The following is a 14,180-nucleotide window of genomic DNA, read 5'->3' as shown; positions in this document are numbered from 1 at the left end:
TGCGTCCGCTTGACAGTGGGCGAGGCTCAGGAGCATCCTAATGGAGCGAAGTCCCACCCACGGCAGAAGCCGCCCGGAGTCTTGCAGGTTCCCCTCCAAAGTCACGTGTCCCAGGAGAAGGACCAGGTGAAGACAAGTGAAGGGGGAGCCTTGCGGGCTCCTCAGGCTGCCGCAACTGGCACAGAGAGGAGCAGACCCTCGCAGAAGAGCGGGCTGCTCCAAAGTGGCCACATTTGATTGTAGGACCCCAGAGGCAGCCCAGAGGGCACAGAAGTGCCAGTGCCTCTTCGTCTTCATTCACAGCTGCACCTCCGTAGCGGGCAGCTGCACCAAGGGGGCACGATTTGTTGGTAGAGTCCAAGTGGGGACTCCAGAGGTCACAGTGAGTGCCAGTGCCTACAGTTATTTTCACAGCTGCACCGCAGTTAGTGGTACAAAAGGGGGTGGTGATGGACGGAGCATCGGAATCAATCAAACACTCACACCCAGTCAAAAGATCTGGGTTTAATCCATCACCGTTCTTTAGCCCACTCTGCCACCCCAGTTCAGACATGGCTATATGCAAATCAGTCTGACCCTGTGCCTCATGGGAACAGTCCAGCCCGAACTGCCAAGCCATGTCTTCCCTGGACCGGAAACAAGCTTCCGAGGACACTTTTCTGGCATCGCAGCCGTCTTCAATCCGGCTTGCTTGAAACCAGTGGCAAAGTGAGCAAGGGACTCACTTCTGAGCATACCCTGCCACACTTATGGTGGCCAAAAGCGGTACAAAAGGGGGTGGTGATGGACGGAGCATCTGAAACAATCAAACACTCACACCAAGTCAAAAGATCTGGGTTTAATCCATCACCGTTCTTTAGCCCACTCTGCCACCCCAGTTCAGACATGGCTATATGCAAATCAGTCTGACCCTGTGCCTCATTGGAACAGTCCAGCCCGAACTGCCAAGCCATGTCTTCCCTGGACCGGAAACAAGCTTCCGAGGACCGGTTTCTGGCATTCCAGCCGTCTTCAGCCCGGCTTGCTTGAATCCAGTGGCAAAGTGAGCAAGGGACTCACGTCTGAGCATACCCTGACACACTTATGGCGGCCAAAAGCGGTACAAAAGGGGGTGGTGATGGACGGAGCATCTGAATCAATCAAACACTCACACCCAGTCAAAAGATCTGGGTTTAATCCATCACCGTTCTTTAGCCAACTCTGCCACCCCAGTTCAGACATGGCTGAAGACGGCTGGAATGCCAGAAACCGGTCCTCGGAAGCTTGTTGTGAGGCACAGGGTCAGACTGATTTGCATATAGCCATGTCTGAACTGGGGTGGCAGAGTGGGCTAAAGAACGGTGATGGATTCAACCCAGATCTTTTGACAGGGTGTGAGTGTTTGATTGATTCAGATGCTCCGTCCATCACCACCCCCTTTTGTACCACACCGCAGTTAGCGGCAGCTGCAACGTTTAGGCCAGATCATTTGTGCAAAGTCCCAGTGGGGACCCAGGAGGTACAGTAGTGCCAGCACCACTATTTCTTGGGGGCATTTTTATTAATTCTGATGAGAAAGGAGTTAGGTACATTACTGCACTGCCCCAGCGCAATTCCGCACATTGATTTTGTTGCATTGGCAGCCAAGTACTGACATTTTGGATATAGGGCAATTGAGCCATAGAGAAGGCCAGTTGGCCAGTGGGTCAGTTGTATGTTGGTAGGGCACCAGGCTCTAATGTGATTTATGTGGTGCTGATGATAAATGTGATGTATGCACCCTGATTTATGACTCTAATGTGATTTATGCTCATGAGGGTATTGCATGTGTTTTACGTCTAATGTGATGCCGATTGCAAGATGTGTTTTATGTTGCAAGATATAATGCTGAGTACAGTATTTTGCCAATAATTACTCGTTGTGTTCTACATTTCCTACTTGTGCTTTGTGATAGTTTTTGACAGTGGCCCAATTGGCCCTGTCATGTGTTTATAATCCCCTGTAAATATTGCCTAGTGCCAGTTGGCACAGTGCATATTGTGTGATTACTATTCTAATGTGTTTTGGATAATACAAAGGCTATTTTTAAATATAACCTTGTGTGGAGTGTCTTTTGTGGTGTGCCTAGTGTGTTGCTGCTGTGTGTGTGTTGCGCAAACGCTTTATACAATGCCTCTGGGATAAGCTTGACTGCTCGTGCCAAGCTACCAAGCCGGTGAGCAGGGGTTATCTTCAGCGTGTAACTCCTTTGCCCTGACTTGAGTAGTGGTTTCTGCCTGGCTTTGGCGCAATCCTTAGCAGACCATAAATCCCATTTCCTAAGTTTATTCATTTGTCTGGTGGTTTTACTTTTCAATTAAGTGATCAAATGGGAGTGTGCACCAGGCAGGTTTCTAGCATTCTCTGATTTTGTCCTGCGTCCCGAACACTAACAGCCCTGCAGGGTTTCTACCTGATCCACTAGGATCACGTTCTGAATTACCTCTTTAGGAGATCAATTTACTTGTACAGACAGCCTTGAGTCAGAGGCAGAACGACCAAATCGTCTGCATATAGAAACTCCTGGGAAGAGTTGAGAGTTCATTATACTATCCGTTAAACATGGCTCGGTTTTCATTTAAACCTCACTCTTAATTTGCACTGAAAGGTACATGTTTACATGGCTTTGATCTTCACAGTTCAACTGATGAATGAATACACTAATGAATACATTTATTTTATGAGGCCAGTTGTTTTACCCATATCCAAATATACAGAAGTTCGAAGTTAAGGGCAGGATGAAAATGGAGCTGAGAGTGAGTTAGTGTTTGCCTCAATTTCAAATAAATACCATACAGTTTATTCTTAATTTTGTAAAACAGCTTACTCAAACTGATTCTGGCACAGGATCCTCTGTACTTGGTTTAAGGGCATCTTTTTAGCACAGTTATGATTTAGCTTTCTGACAGGGACATGCCAAGACCCTGTGATTAGAGGAAATTGTTCCAGCAAGCCATGCTGCATCTGTGCGGAGTTGTATTTCAGCATCTCATGTAGTGCTCCATCTAGAAAGAACAGTTGTAATGTCTGGAGGCTGCCTTTGATGTTGTTTGCATAATGATTAGACTTTCTAGGGGTGCCAGATAATCTTCCTTTCCTTTCCTTGCTAAATTTGTCTAAATTATTTTTTGACTTATGTGACCGCTGCGTCTTTAATGTCTGCACACTAATGCTGGAAATGGTCTGTTCATATTTCACTTTTATGAATTGATGTTTTTTGCTTCTTGGGTCACCATCCTACAAATAGGTGAGAAATCAATGCTCTTGATGACTCCCTTGATCGAACATTGTTTATCATTGTGTGAATTTTAATTTTAAAAGGCAATTGTAAAATGCCAACCTCGTTTGTTTAGCTTTTTTTCTGTCCAAGTAATAAATATACCGTAAATGTTGATGTATCTACCAAGTGTTGATGAAATTACTCAGGATGTGGTCTGGTCAATGTTAAAGCATTTCAACGTTACTGTATACTTACTTGAATTTAACCACTGACAGGTTGAATGCAGTGGATTTCTTAGACTCTCCTGTGGTGTCCTCCCCAGTAGGGTGCATGCAAAATGGACACGCCACACATGGAGCTCGTTACTGAAGTCTTTCTTCATTAACGTACAACATTATACTGAACTCCTCAATATCTCCTAAATTTTAATAGCCACACCTTACCACCTCCTCAAATGGTTACTTAATTTTCTCATTGAGTCCGCTCAGAACCGCGGGGGTCCTGGCGCTCATAAGGGCAGATTTACAATAAGTGGTGCATCCCTGCATATCAGCAGGGATGCGCCAGTTATTATGCGCCGCAGCTCCGCCACCCCGGATGCTCAGACGTGAGTCCCATGCTCTCCACACCACTGGATTCAAGCAAGCCATGCTGAAGACGGCTGGAATGCCAGAAACCGGTCCTCGGAAGCTTGTTTCCGGTCCAGGGAAGGCATGGCTTGGCAGTTCGGGCTGGACTGTTCCCATGAGGCACAGGGTCAGACTGGTTTGCATATGGCCATGTCTGAACTGGGGTGGTGTGGAGTGCAAAAAATTTATGGATTTAGGCCCAGATCTCTGTACTGGGGTGAATGTATGACATTGTTCTGCATTCTGTCCATCAACTGTGGTTTTTGCATTTACAATGCGGCGCACCATGAGGCAAAAACTACACAGATGCGTCACGCATCTGTGCCGTAAAAGTGGCGCATTGCTGGAGTTGCGTCGCAAGCGCGACACAGCTCCAGCAATGCTTTGGGGGCCCCTATCTCCACAATGCTGCGCCAATCCTTACGCCTGCTGCAAGCAGGCACAGGGTTTTGACGCAGCATGGGCCCAAAAGTGACTGAGTGAAATCTTGTAGAATTTACTCAGCCACTTTTGGGAGGCGTTCCTGTGCCGGAACGCCCCACCCTGCGATGAAACGCCTCCTTCTGGCACAGGGCTTCACAACGTGATGCATCTGGGAGATGCGTCACTGTTAAAATGATTCTCAACTCCAAGTTAAGCTTAATAGTGGAAGTTTATTCTGAAGATGAAAAGCACAACCTTCACAGACCTGGATCCAACTTTCAACTGTCTGCTTGAGGTTCTAGTTAGAATATTACACAACATATTCTAGAGCAAATAATACATCACAGAAATGACATGGTAAAGATTATCAGGAAGACTTAACCATAACACATCTCCCTTACTAAAAGAAAGAAACAAATTTAACCTAAAATAAATGATAATTAAAAACAGATGCATAAAGATTATAATCATTATCAAAAACAACAAATATATAAATATTGAAGATAACATTCATTAACAAATTATGTACACAAGGAAAAGTATAATCAACATGAACCCATCGCATAATCTTTATGCCAAACTGGCTTAGATCTTAATCTACACTGTTCTCTAACTGGTGTAGAATCGGATAAATGTTGTGGTACACGATGAGAAAGTCGGTAATGGTAATTGTCAAACCTCACTAAGCAAGACATATTCCACACATCTCCTGAATCTAACACAACAAAATTGTTCTTAACAATGGAAATTTTAAACCGACCCATGAACTTGGAGAGTCCCTTCCTTATAATACCAGGTTTCTTCACCAACACAGTATCACCAACATTCCAAACAGTGACTCTTGTGTTGTGGGTATTATCAAAAATTACCTTTGTATTTGTTTTGGTGAATCTTCCTCCGTACAATCCTCTCAGTTTTTGAGGGTTGATCACTGATAGTGTTGTCTAATCCTAACCAGACAGGATTTAACTTACAATGTAGTTTACTTCCTCTATGTATTGAGAAAGGAGAAACACCTGTGACATTATTAGGTGTAACTCTATGTGCCCACCAAGTTTCTCTCAAAGCTAGCTTCAAACACATTTTAATCTGAATAGCACATTGTACACAATGTTTTACAATTTTATTCATACTTTCTGCTAAACCATTAGCTTGAGGTGAATATAGAGCAGTTTTAAAATGTGCAACAGCAAAACTAGAAAGCAATTGTTCCATCTCTGAGGAAACACATTGTGTACCATTGTCAGTAATTAAAGTCTTTGGCACTCCTTCTCTGGAAAATTCATCTTTTAAAAATTCAATAACAGTTTGAGAGTTGACAGATAAAGATTAAATAAAGTTTTATAGTGCTGTGAACGTAAATTGTCAGACAGAATGATTTTAGCAGCCATATAGATTGAATCTTGAAAGGGTACTACAGGAATACCCAATCTAATTCACCATTTAGACTCCTGCGACCCCATATCGTCCTGCTGTGTATTCAACTGATAATTATATAAAGTCCCTATTCGTGATGGCTTTTTCAGTATTTCAATAAAGTCATTGGGACATAGCGGTAAGATACTTTGATGTTTAAGGATAAAGTCACGTAATTGTAAATACTTAAAAAAGTCATGCTGAGAAACAGTATATATATCTTTCAGCTCCTGAAATGAAGCAATTGAACCATCTTTAACCATAGAACCAAGAGACACCATGCCTTTCTCCCCCAATGTACGCATCGTACGATCCAGAAATATTGGAGGAAACAATTCTGTAGAGTTACATGGAGCATAGAAATTAATGCGTTCCAAAGAAATAATCTTCCGAATTGGCCGCCATCTTTTAAAGGCCGCTAATACTAATTTGAATCTGGTTCTTTTATAATAGCTAGGTTCTAAAAAACAAAGCAGTATTTGTCGTGATTGAGGTCCAAGTAAAAAAAAAAATATATCAGGGCTCTCAAATGAAGATGGAGTTCCCCCAATCACAGAATATTTAATATTTTGCAGAAGACAAGCCAGATAATATAATGCAAAATTTGTAACACCCCACCCACCGCGCAAAAGTGGAAGTGTCATAAATTTAGAAGCCCTACGCGGAGATTTCCACCCCCATAAAAACCTATCAACTATAGATTGCAATTTCCTCTGTTGTTGTATCTATAATGGTACTGACCGGAAATAGTACAACACTTTAGGCAGATTAGACATTTTTAAGACATTGCGTCTCCCAACCAGCGACAGATGTAAACATTCGAGTTTCTCCAATTGATTTTTAACAGATTGTAATATATCTGTCCAGTTCACAATAACCAGCTCTTGAAGCGATATCCTGATTTTAATGCCAAGGTATTTAGCCTCCGGGGTAACACGACAGTCATTAACCCCTTCCATGCTCATGACGAGCTCAGCTCGTCATGAGGCACAGTTGAGCTGTGCTGATGACGAGCTGAGCTCGTCATGACAACAGCAAAATGGCAATTTTCAGCACAGGAAAAAATAACCACAGCAGCGATGTGGTTAAGGCAGAGTCCTGTGGAGGAGATAACCTGGGTTTTCAGGATATTAAGTTTATACCCCGACACGTTACCAAATTCTCAAGTTAAATTTTCAATCTCACGTAATGTTGGTTCTGGATCAGATGTTATAACAGCAACGTCATCAGCATAAGCTAATACACGTATACTGCCCCCGGGTAACACCATAGATTGTATATGTTGAGATGTCACCAACATCTGTAAAAGTGGTTGGATGCACATAGCAAACAATACCGGCGAGCATGGGCAGCCCTGCCGTGTACCCCGAGTGATATTAACACATGATGATTCCTGGCCTGACAAACAGATCTTGGCCCTGGGGCGTCTGTACATAACCTGTATAGCATATATAAATCGGGGTCCAAATCCCATTTTTCCCAAAATTGCCCATAAAAATGCCCATGCAACGCGATCAAACGCTTTTTCGGCATCTAAAAACACCAAACCAACGTTCATACGAGTTACAGCAAATCCAAAGCTGCGATAACGCGATGTATATGATTGATCGTACCACGGCCGGGAAGGAAACCATGTTGTTGTTCAGAGACTAATGCAGGTACGACTTGAATAAGCCGGTTCGAAAGGATTTTAGAATATAGTTTTGCATCTACATTAATAAATGAAATAGGTCGGTAAGACCCAAAAAGATGCGGAGGCTTATCTTTTTTTTAAAATATAATTATACTTGCATCATCAGAAGATGGAGGGGGGTGTCCGGCTTGAGCGGCAATAAATGTCGCCAACATGTCGGCTTTAATGATGGAAATAGCACATGATATATCTCTAAAGGAAGTTTATCGGGGCCAGTAGCTTTCCCCATTGCATTGTAATGGGCGCCTCTAGCTCTTCTTTATATATGGAATCTAGCTGAGGTAGATCAAATTTATCAACAAACTGACCAATTAAATCAAGAGAAAGGTCTTCTTGGGTATAAAGGTCCGTGTAATAATCATGAAATACCTGGAGAATGCCCTCTGATGACTCAACTAGAACACCTTGGCTATTTTCTATAGATACTATACGCTGTGCAGTCTGGTGCCCCCGCATTCTTTGAGCTAAACATCTTCCCACAGTCTCACCATACTCATATCTCTCCGCACGGTGAATTTTATATTGTCGTGCTATATCCTCACTCCATGTCCCATTAATCTTTGCCTTGCATCTTGCAACTTTATCTTGTGAACCACTACTATCCTGATGCATACTAATATCCAGTGTCAATTCGCGCTCTGCATTTGTTAGATCAAGTAGAAGTTGCTCGATTATGTTTTTTTGTTTGCGTTGTATAGTCCAGCCATAGCTACATGTTTCACCACGTAATCCAGCCTTAAAACAGTCCCATACCATTGCATAAGAGGCAGAGCCCCTATTAAAATCCAAAAACTGCTGAGCCCAATCTAGAACTTGATGCACATAAGTTTCATCCAAAAGAAGTTTCTTATTAAATGAGAACGACCGTTGAATACGCTGGATTTTGATCAGAGGCATGTGTATGACAACCGGGGCATGATTAGATGTAATATGTGGCATTACAGACATTCGAGCACCTGCCGCAAGATAGCTAGGTATAAAAATGTAGTCTAAGCGCACACATTTCTTATGGGATGCAGAAAAAAAAGTAATGCCTGGATCCCTCGGATTTGCCAAGGGCCACCATCAATCAGCCCATGTTGAAGCAACCATTGCCGTAGCTCTCTGAATACCTTCAGCTTCCTACCCACATAGCCACTAAATTTAGAGTCCCAAGTATTCACCTCACCATGGATATTAAAATCACCAAGTAATAATAGCGGTGTACCCCAGAGAGCCAGCACAAAACTCTAAAACAGCGGTATCATCAATATTTGACCAATATACTGTGCATATCGTAGCAACAACATTCCTTATAATACACTCAGCAATTGCCCAGCGTCCTAAGCTATCAACTTTAGTCTTTCCCATTGTGGCTATGGACTGCCGCCCCAATATAGCCACCCCCTGGTTCATAATGGATTATTGTGAGGCCGCCAATACTATATACCCAAAATCCTTCAAAACCTTCCTATTCGCCCATGGAATATGAGTCTCCTGGAGACAAATAATATCAGGTTGAATCAAACGAATTTCATGCAGCACTCGCCTGCGTTTAAGAATATTGTTTAGGCCACATACATTGAATGAACACATACGAAAATTATAACTAGCCATCACTTCTTGGTTAACTCATTAGACGGTGGCACCAATAATTTAAAAAAAAACAATATATTTAGGCTTGAAACTTTATGGCTTTGAACTGACTTTTCCCCCTTTACTCCCCGTAGCACCCGTGACCCCCAAACCCTCCACCTACAACACCACACCCACCCTCCCACCCTGTGTGACCCTCCCCCAAAACTAAAGCAAAGGGGCCTATTGCCCCGTAGATGTGTGTGAGAACAACTCACATAGTTTGGACAGATCCGTTAACGTGAATAAATAAAGCATGAGGGAAAAGACCAACATAGAAAAACAGATATACAATATTCATAACAACCCCTCACACTAGTGAGTTCAGGTACTCCTTAGCTGGGGCCTCAGATGTAAAGAACCGATTCTGCCCTTTATACACAATTTTTAAAGTAGACGGCTGGAGAAGAAAGACTTGTGCACCCTTCAATTGAAATGGAGCAATCAGCTGGCGTAATCACCAACGATTTTCTACAGTGGTGTGGCAATAATCAGGGCGCACAAAAAATTCGATACCCTTCCCAGAGCGCTTTTTATCCGGTCTTGCAAGGTCGTATAATGTTTGTCTTGCCAGAAAGTTGTTTAAGGATATCAAGATGGCACGAGGATATTGATGGCCTTGCATGTCCCGTGATGGTCGCTGTCGAAATGGAAAATGGTGTGCCCGTTGGATCTCCTGAGACCAATGCCAATCCTTAACCTCCGGAAAGGCCTCCTCAAAAACCTCCACCACAAACTGTCGAATGTCCTGTCCCTCATGTCCTTCAGGCACTCCCAAAATACGCAGATTGTTACGGCGTAATCTATTCTCCAAATCGACCAGTTTTATATTGACATCATCTTTCTGAGCTTTAATACCATCAATGTCAGTTTTGTTGTGTGCAACTTGATCTTCAAGTGAAGAGATATGCCCTTCTGCCTCTGCCATTCTATCTGTAAAGTCGTTACATGATTTCCCCAGCCGTCGCACTGTATTCTGGAGTTTTTTGCAGGCAGTATGGGTTTTCAAATGTTCAGCTTTAGCCTCTAGGCGTTGATCTGAGATGGCTTTCAAAATAATGTCTAATGGAGCTCGGCTTGAGGTCCCGGGGCTATAGCTATAACTAGCTTGATCAACAGAACCTGCTTGGGCCTCCTGGCCAAATTGGTCCAGCATAACCTCTTGATCTGCTTCGGTCATACCCCCACTGGAGATTTCATCCCCCCCAATTACTATCCACTTGTTGGTTTACCATAGAGATAAATGTAGTTTCCTTGCTGGTAATTTCCAATGATGAGGTCTCCGCCTCATCCTCCAGGTCACCCTCCCAATCAGAGCCCCCGGAATGTTCTGACAGTGAATAGAATTTGCTATCCTTGCTGCTAGTGGGATCACCTTCTATCCCTTCTGCCCTAGGAGGAATCAAAGGAAAGTCCAGAGTTTGTGTATGTTCAACACTAACAGCAGCGTCAGCGTCAGCAATAGGACCTTGAGCCAGAGCAGTTAGTGGTGAGGGGAGCACAGGTGAAACTGCTGTAGAGACAACTAACTGCTCAAGCGCTTCCACCAAGGTCTTATCTTGATCAGTGTCAACCTCCAAAAGATCAGGGTTTTTATTATCCATATCTCCAGCGGCCAAAGTTTTTAACACTGGGGTCTTTACTTTAGTATTAAACATTTGCAGAATTTTTGGGGTACCAGTTTGGCTGGAGTCAAGGTCATTGCTACTGCCGTCTTGTTTTGTCTTTGCAGCGAGAGCAGCCCGGGTCCCAATCTGGCTCTCCCCACTGGCTCTGGTTTTACCACCCCCCGAGCTGTTTTTGGACCAGTAATGAGCTGGCTGATTCTTTACTAGGCAATGCGACAAAAATAAATAATACACAAGCTGTAGGCCCACAGAAAAACAAAATCTATGGCTGTAGTATCCGGAGGGTAAGATACGAGAAAAATATAATAAAGTTTCCAGTAAATCACACACGCCAGACTAGAACAATGTCAATACTGTCAATATTGCGGTGCCTTGCAGCTTGCAACTTTGTAGCAACTTTGTAGCGAGTTTAAGAGCAAAGCCACCAGCCCTCTACCTTTCAGCCGCCTCACCGCATGCCTTCAACAAGATTTGATTTGCAATCTCAGATCTGCTGGTCACACCGCTCCACACAAACCCCCGGACTCCAGGTTTGGTGCCGCAAAACCTCCTCAGCTTCACCGAATTCTCTTGCGTCCACACACGTCTCGCCGTCTTTCTTCGCCTCTCGCGAGAAACTGTCTGCCGGGAGTCACCGGCGCCGCCGTGCGTCTCACCACCTCCTCGGCTCCTCTCCACCTCGCCTCCTCTCCTCCAGCCAACGGATAACTGCAGAGAGACGTGGCAGCTCCAACTTCGAGCCGTTACAACCTGTGCTGACCGCTAAAAACTTCTGAGCTTCTGCCCATGCTGTGATAGCAGCAGTCGCGGGTATCAGAACGAGCCGTATGACTGAAAACGCCCGGACATAGCTTGCTGGGACCCCAGGTAAGAGAAATCGCCGGATCGCAAAACAATCTGTCTGCCAATTTACGTTCACAGCACTATAAAACTTTATTTAATCTTTATCATACACCTTTTAAAATGCTGAAATGGGGGAATGCTTATAATGGGAAATGTTTTAGGTGTCAATCGGATCTGGCGGATATTGTGCATGTTTTTCTGATTGTTCAGTGTTAAAACCTTTTATTACATCTATTGAAAAATTTCTGTCACATATTACAAACTGTGATGTGGTTATCTCCAGAGAGCTGATTATCTTTGGTCTATCTAATGACACTGATTTTTTTTTTAGAATATCATAAAAAAAATAGATTCTTCTATGTGGCTGAAACCAGAAGCACCAGTATATGAAATGTGGCGAGCAAAGTTCTATAATGTTTTTTATTTAGAATATAACCTATATTGTATTAAATCACTTAGGAAAATGCAAAGGGGGATTACAATTTGGCAGGCAATGATAGATCATTTAGGCCCGTTAGAATGACCTCTGTCCGACTGTCTATGATGGTATTGTTTCCTGTATTGTTTTACTTTTTTTTTTTCTCTTTTCCTGTTTATCCGCACCATAAGTCTTTATATATGATGTCCTGCTATGCTTTAGTGTTTTTTGTATTTGGCTTTGAACTGAACTAATAAATTATTTTTTTTAAAAACAGTTTGAGAGTTGACAGACGAAGCACATTTGGGGCCGGATATAGGAGCCGAAATACCGGTCGGTAACGGCCGATTTCGGCCATTACCGACCGGTATTTAGTAATTGGCATGTAGGGGCCCTATTTTACCGATTCGGTAAATTTACCGAATCGGTAAAATACCGAATCGGTAAAATACCGAATCGGTATTTTTACCGATTCTGTAACTTCCTGATGTAGGTGGGACTCGCCTGAGTCCCAATGGCCTTACAGATTCGGTATTTTACCACCCAATCCAATTGGGTGGTAAAATACCGAATCCAAGTGTGCATGCACATGTGTGCATGCACACCTATGCCATGTGACAGACAGACATGCCCTTAGGGCATGTCTGTGTGCCACATGGCACACATGCCAGTATTTGGGGTGCTAGAGGGTGTCAAAGTGACACCCCCTGCACCCTTGCTGGAATCGGTATTTACCGAATCGGTAAATACCGATTCGGTAATGCCCATTGATTCCTATGGGCTTCAATGCCCATAGGAATCAATGGGCATTACCGAATCGGTATTTACCGATTCGGTAAATACCGATTTTTGAAGAATCGGTAATTTAATTACCGATTTTACCTACATCTCCCCCCTTCTATTTTACCGATTCATAAATACGGAATCGGTAAAATTCGGTATTTATGAATCGGTAAAATAGAATTACCTACATCTGGCCCTTGGTCACTACCCATTTTGAGGTATAATCCACCAGTAAAATCACAAATCGTTCACTTTGGTTCAATAACTCAAACAGTCCTGCAATACACAACCCTAACTTTGTCAATGGTTCTACAGGTATCTTAACAGGTGAAATTGGGACTGAAAAGGTTATATTAGACTTATCATTGTTAGCACATTGCCAACAATCTTTCACAACACATTCAACTTTATGATCCATAGCAGGCCACAATACCACTGACAAAGTCTACATTTAGTTTTATTGCAGCCCAAATGACCCTCATGTGCCAAATTTTTAATATTTGACCTCAGGCTTACAGGAGGGACCAAACGTCTTCCTCTAAAAATCTTATCATCATTAATGGACAACACCTCTCTCACACAAAAATAGTTTGCCATGGAGGAAGATAACACTTTCCTATCTGGCCAACCCTTGACAATAAAATCTGTCAACATCTTCAAATCCAGATCAACCTTGTAGGAATCATCCCATTCTTTATTTTCCAAAGCAGGTTAACAAATCCAATTCACATTTGCAGAATCAACATTTACTTGATCAGTTTGAATGGGCAGTCTTGACATACAATCTGCTAAGCAATTCCTAGAACCCTGCACATAGTCAACCACAAAATTGCAATCAGAGAGTCCATCTACCCAACGTGAAATCCTTGGAGATAGATTGTCCAAATCCCTAGAAGTAAAAATTCTTGAAAGCGGCTTATAATCAGATCTTACTGTGAATGGTATTCCCCACAAACATTTTTTTAAATGAATAATGCCCCAACATACCGCTAATGCCTCCCTCTCAATCACGGAGTACCTTTCTTCAGCACCTCTTAATGCACGTGACGCAAAAGCAATTACTTTCAAATCACTAGAAACAACTTGGGACAATACAGCTCCTAATCCATACAAACTTGCATCAGTGGACAAAATGGTTTTTCTTTTCACATCAAAATTTCCTAACGTTGGCAGTTTAGCAATGCTCTTTGTAACATTAGTGAAAGCATCATCACATTCACTTGTCCATTCAAACTGTGATTTTTTTTTAAAGAGACCTGAATGGTTACGAGATTGAAGCAAAATTTTGTATAAACTTTGAACAAAATTCAGCAAGTCCAAGAAAAGAACGTACTTGGTCTTTATTGATAGGTTTGGAAGCTTCCATTAAGCATTTAGCTAATTCCAATTTTGGACTTACAACCTAACTCGAAATTGCATTTCTAAGATATGTTACTGACGTAACCCTAAACTTACACTTCTCTTTCTTTATGTCCAATCCTGCAGACTGTAACTT

This window comes from Lissotriton vulgaris, chromosome 1_1 (genome assembly GCF_964263255.1).
Source record: "Lissotriton vulgaris chromosome 1_1, aLisVul1.2, whole genome shotgun sequence".
In the NCBI taxonomy this organism is placed as follows: Eukaryota; Metazoa; Chordata; class Amphibia; order Caudata; family Salamandridae; genus Lissotriton; species Lissotriton vulgaris.
This window is presented reverse-complemented; position numbering follows the sequence as displayed.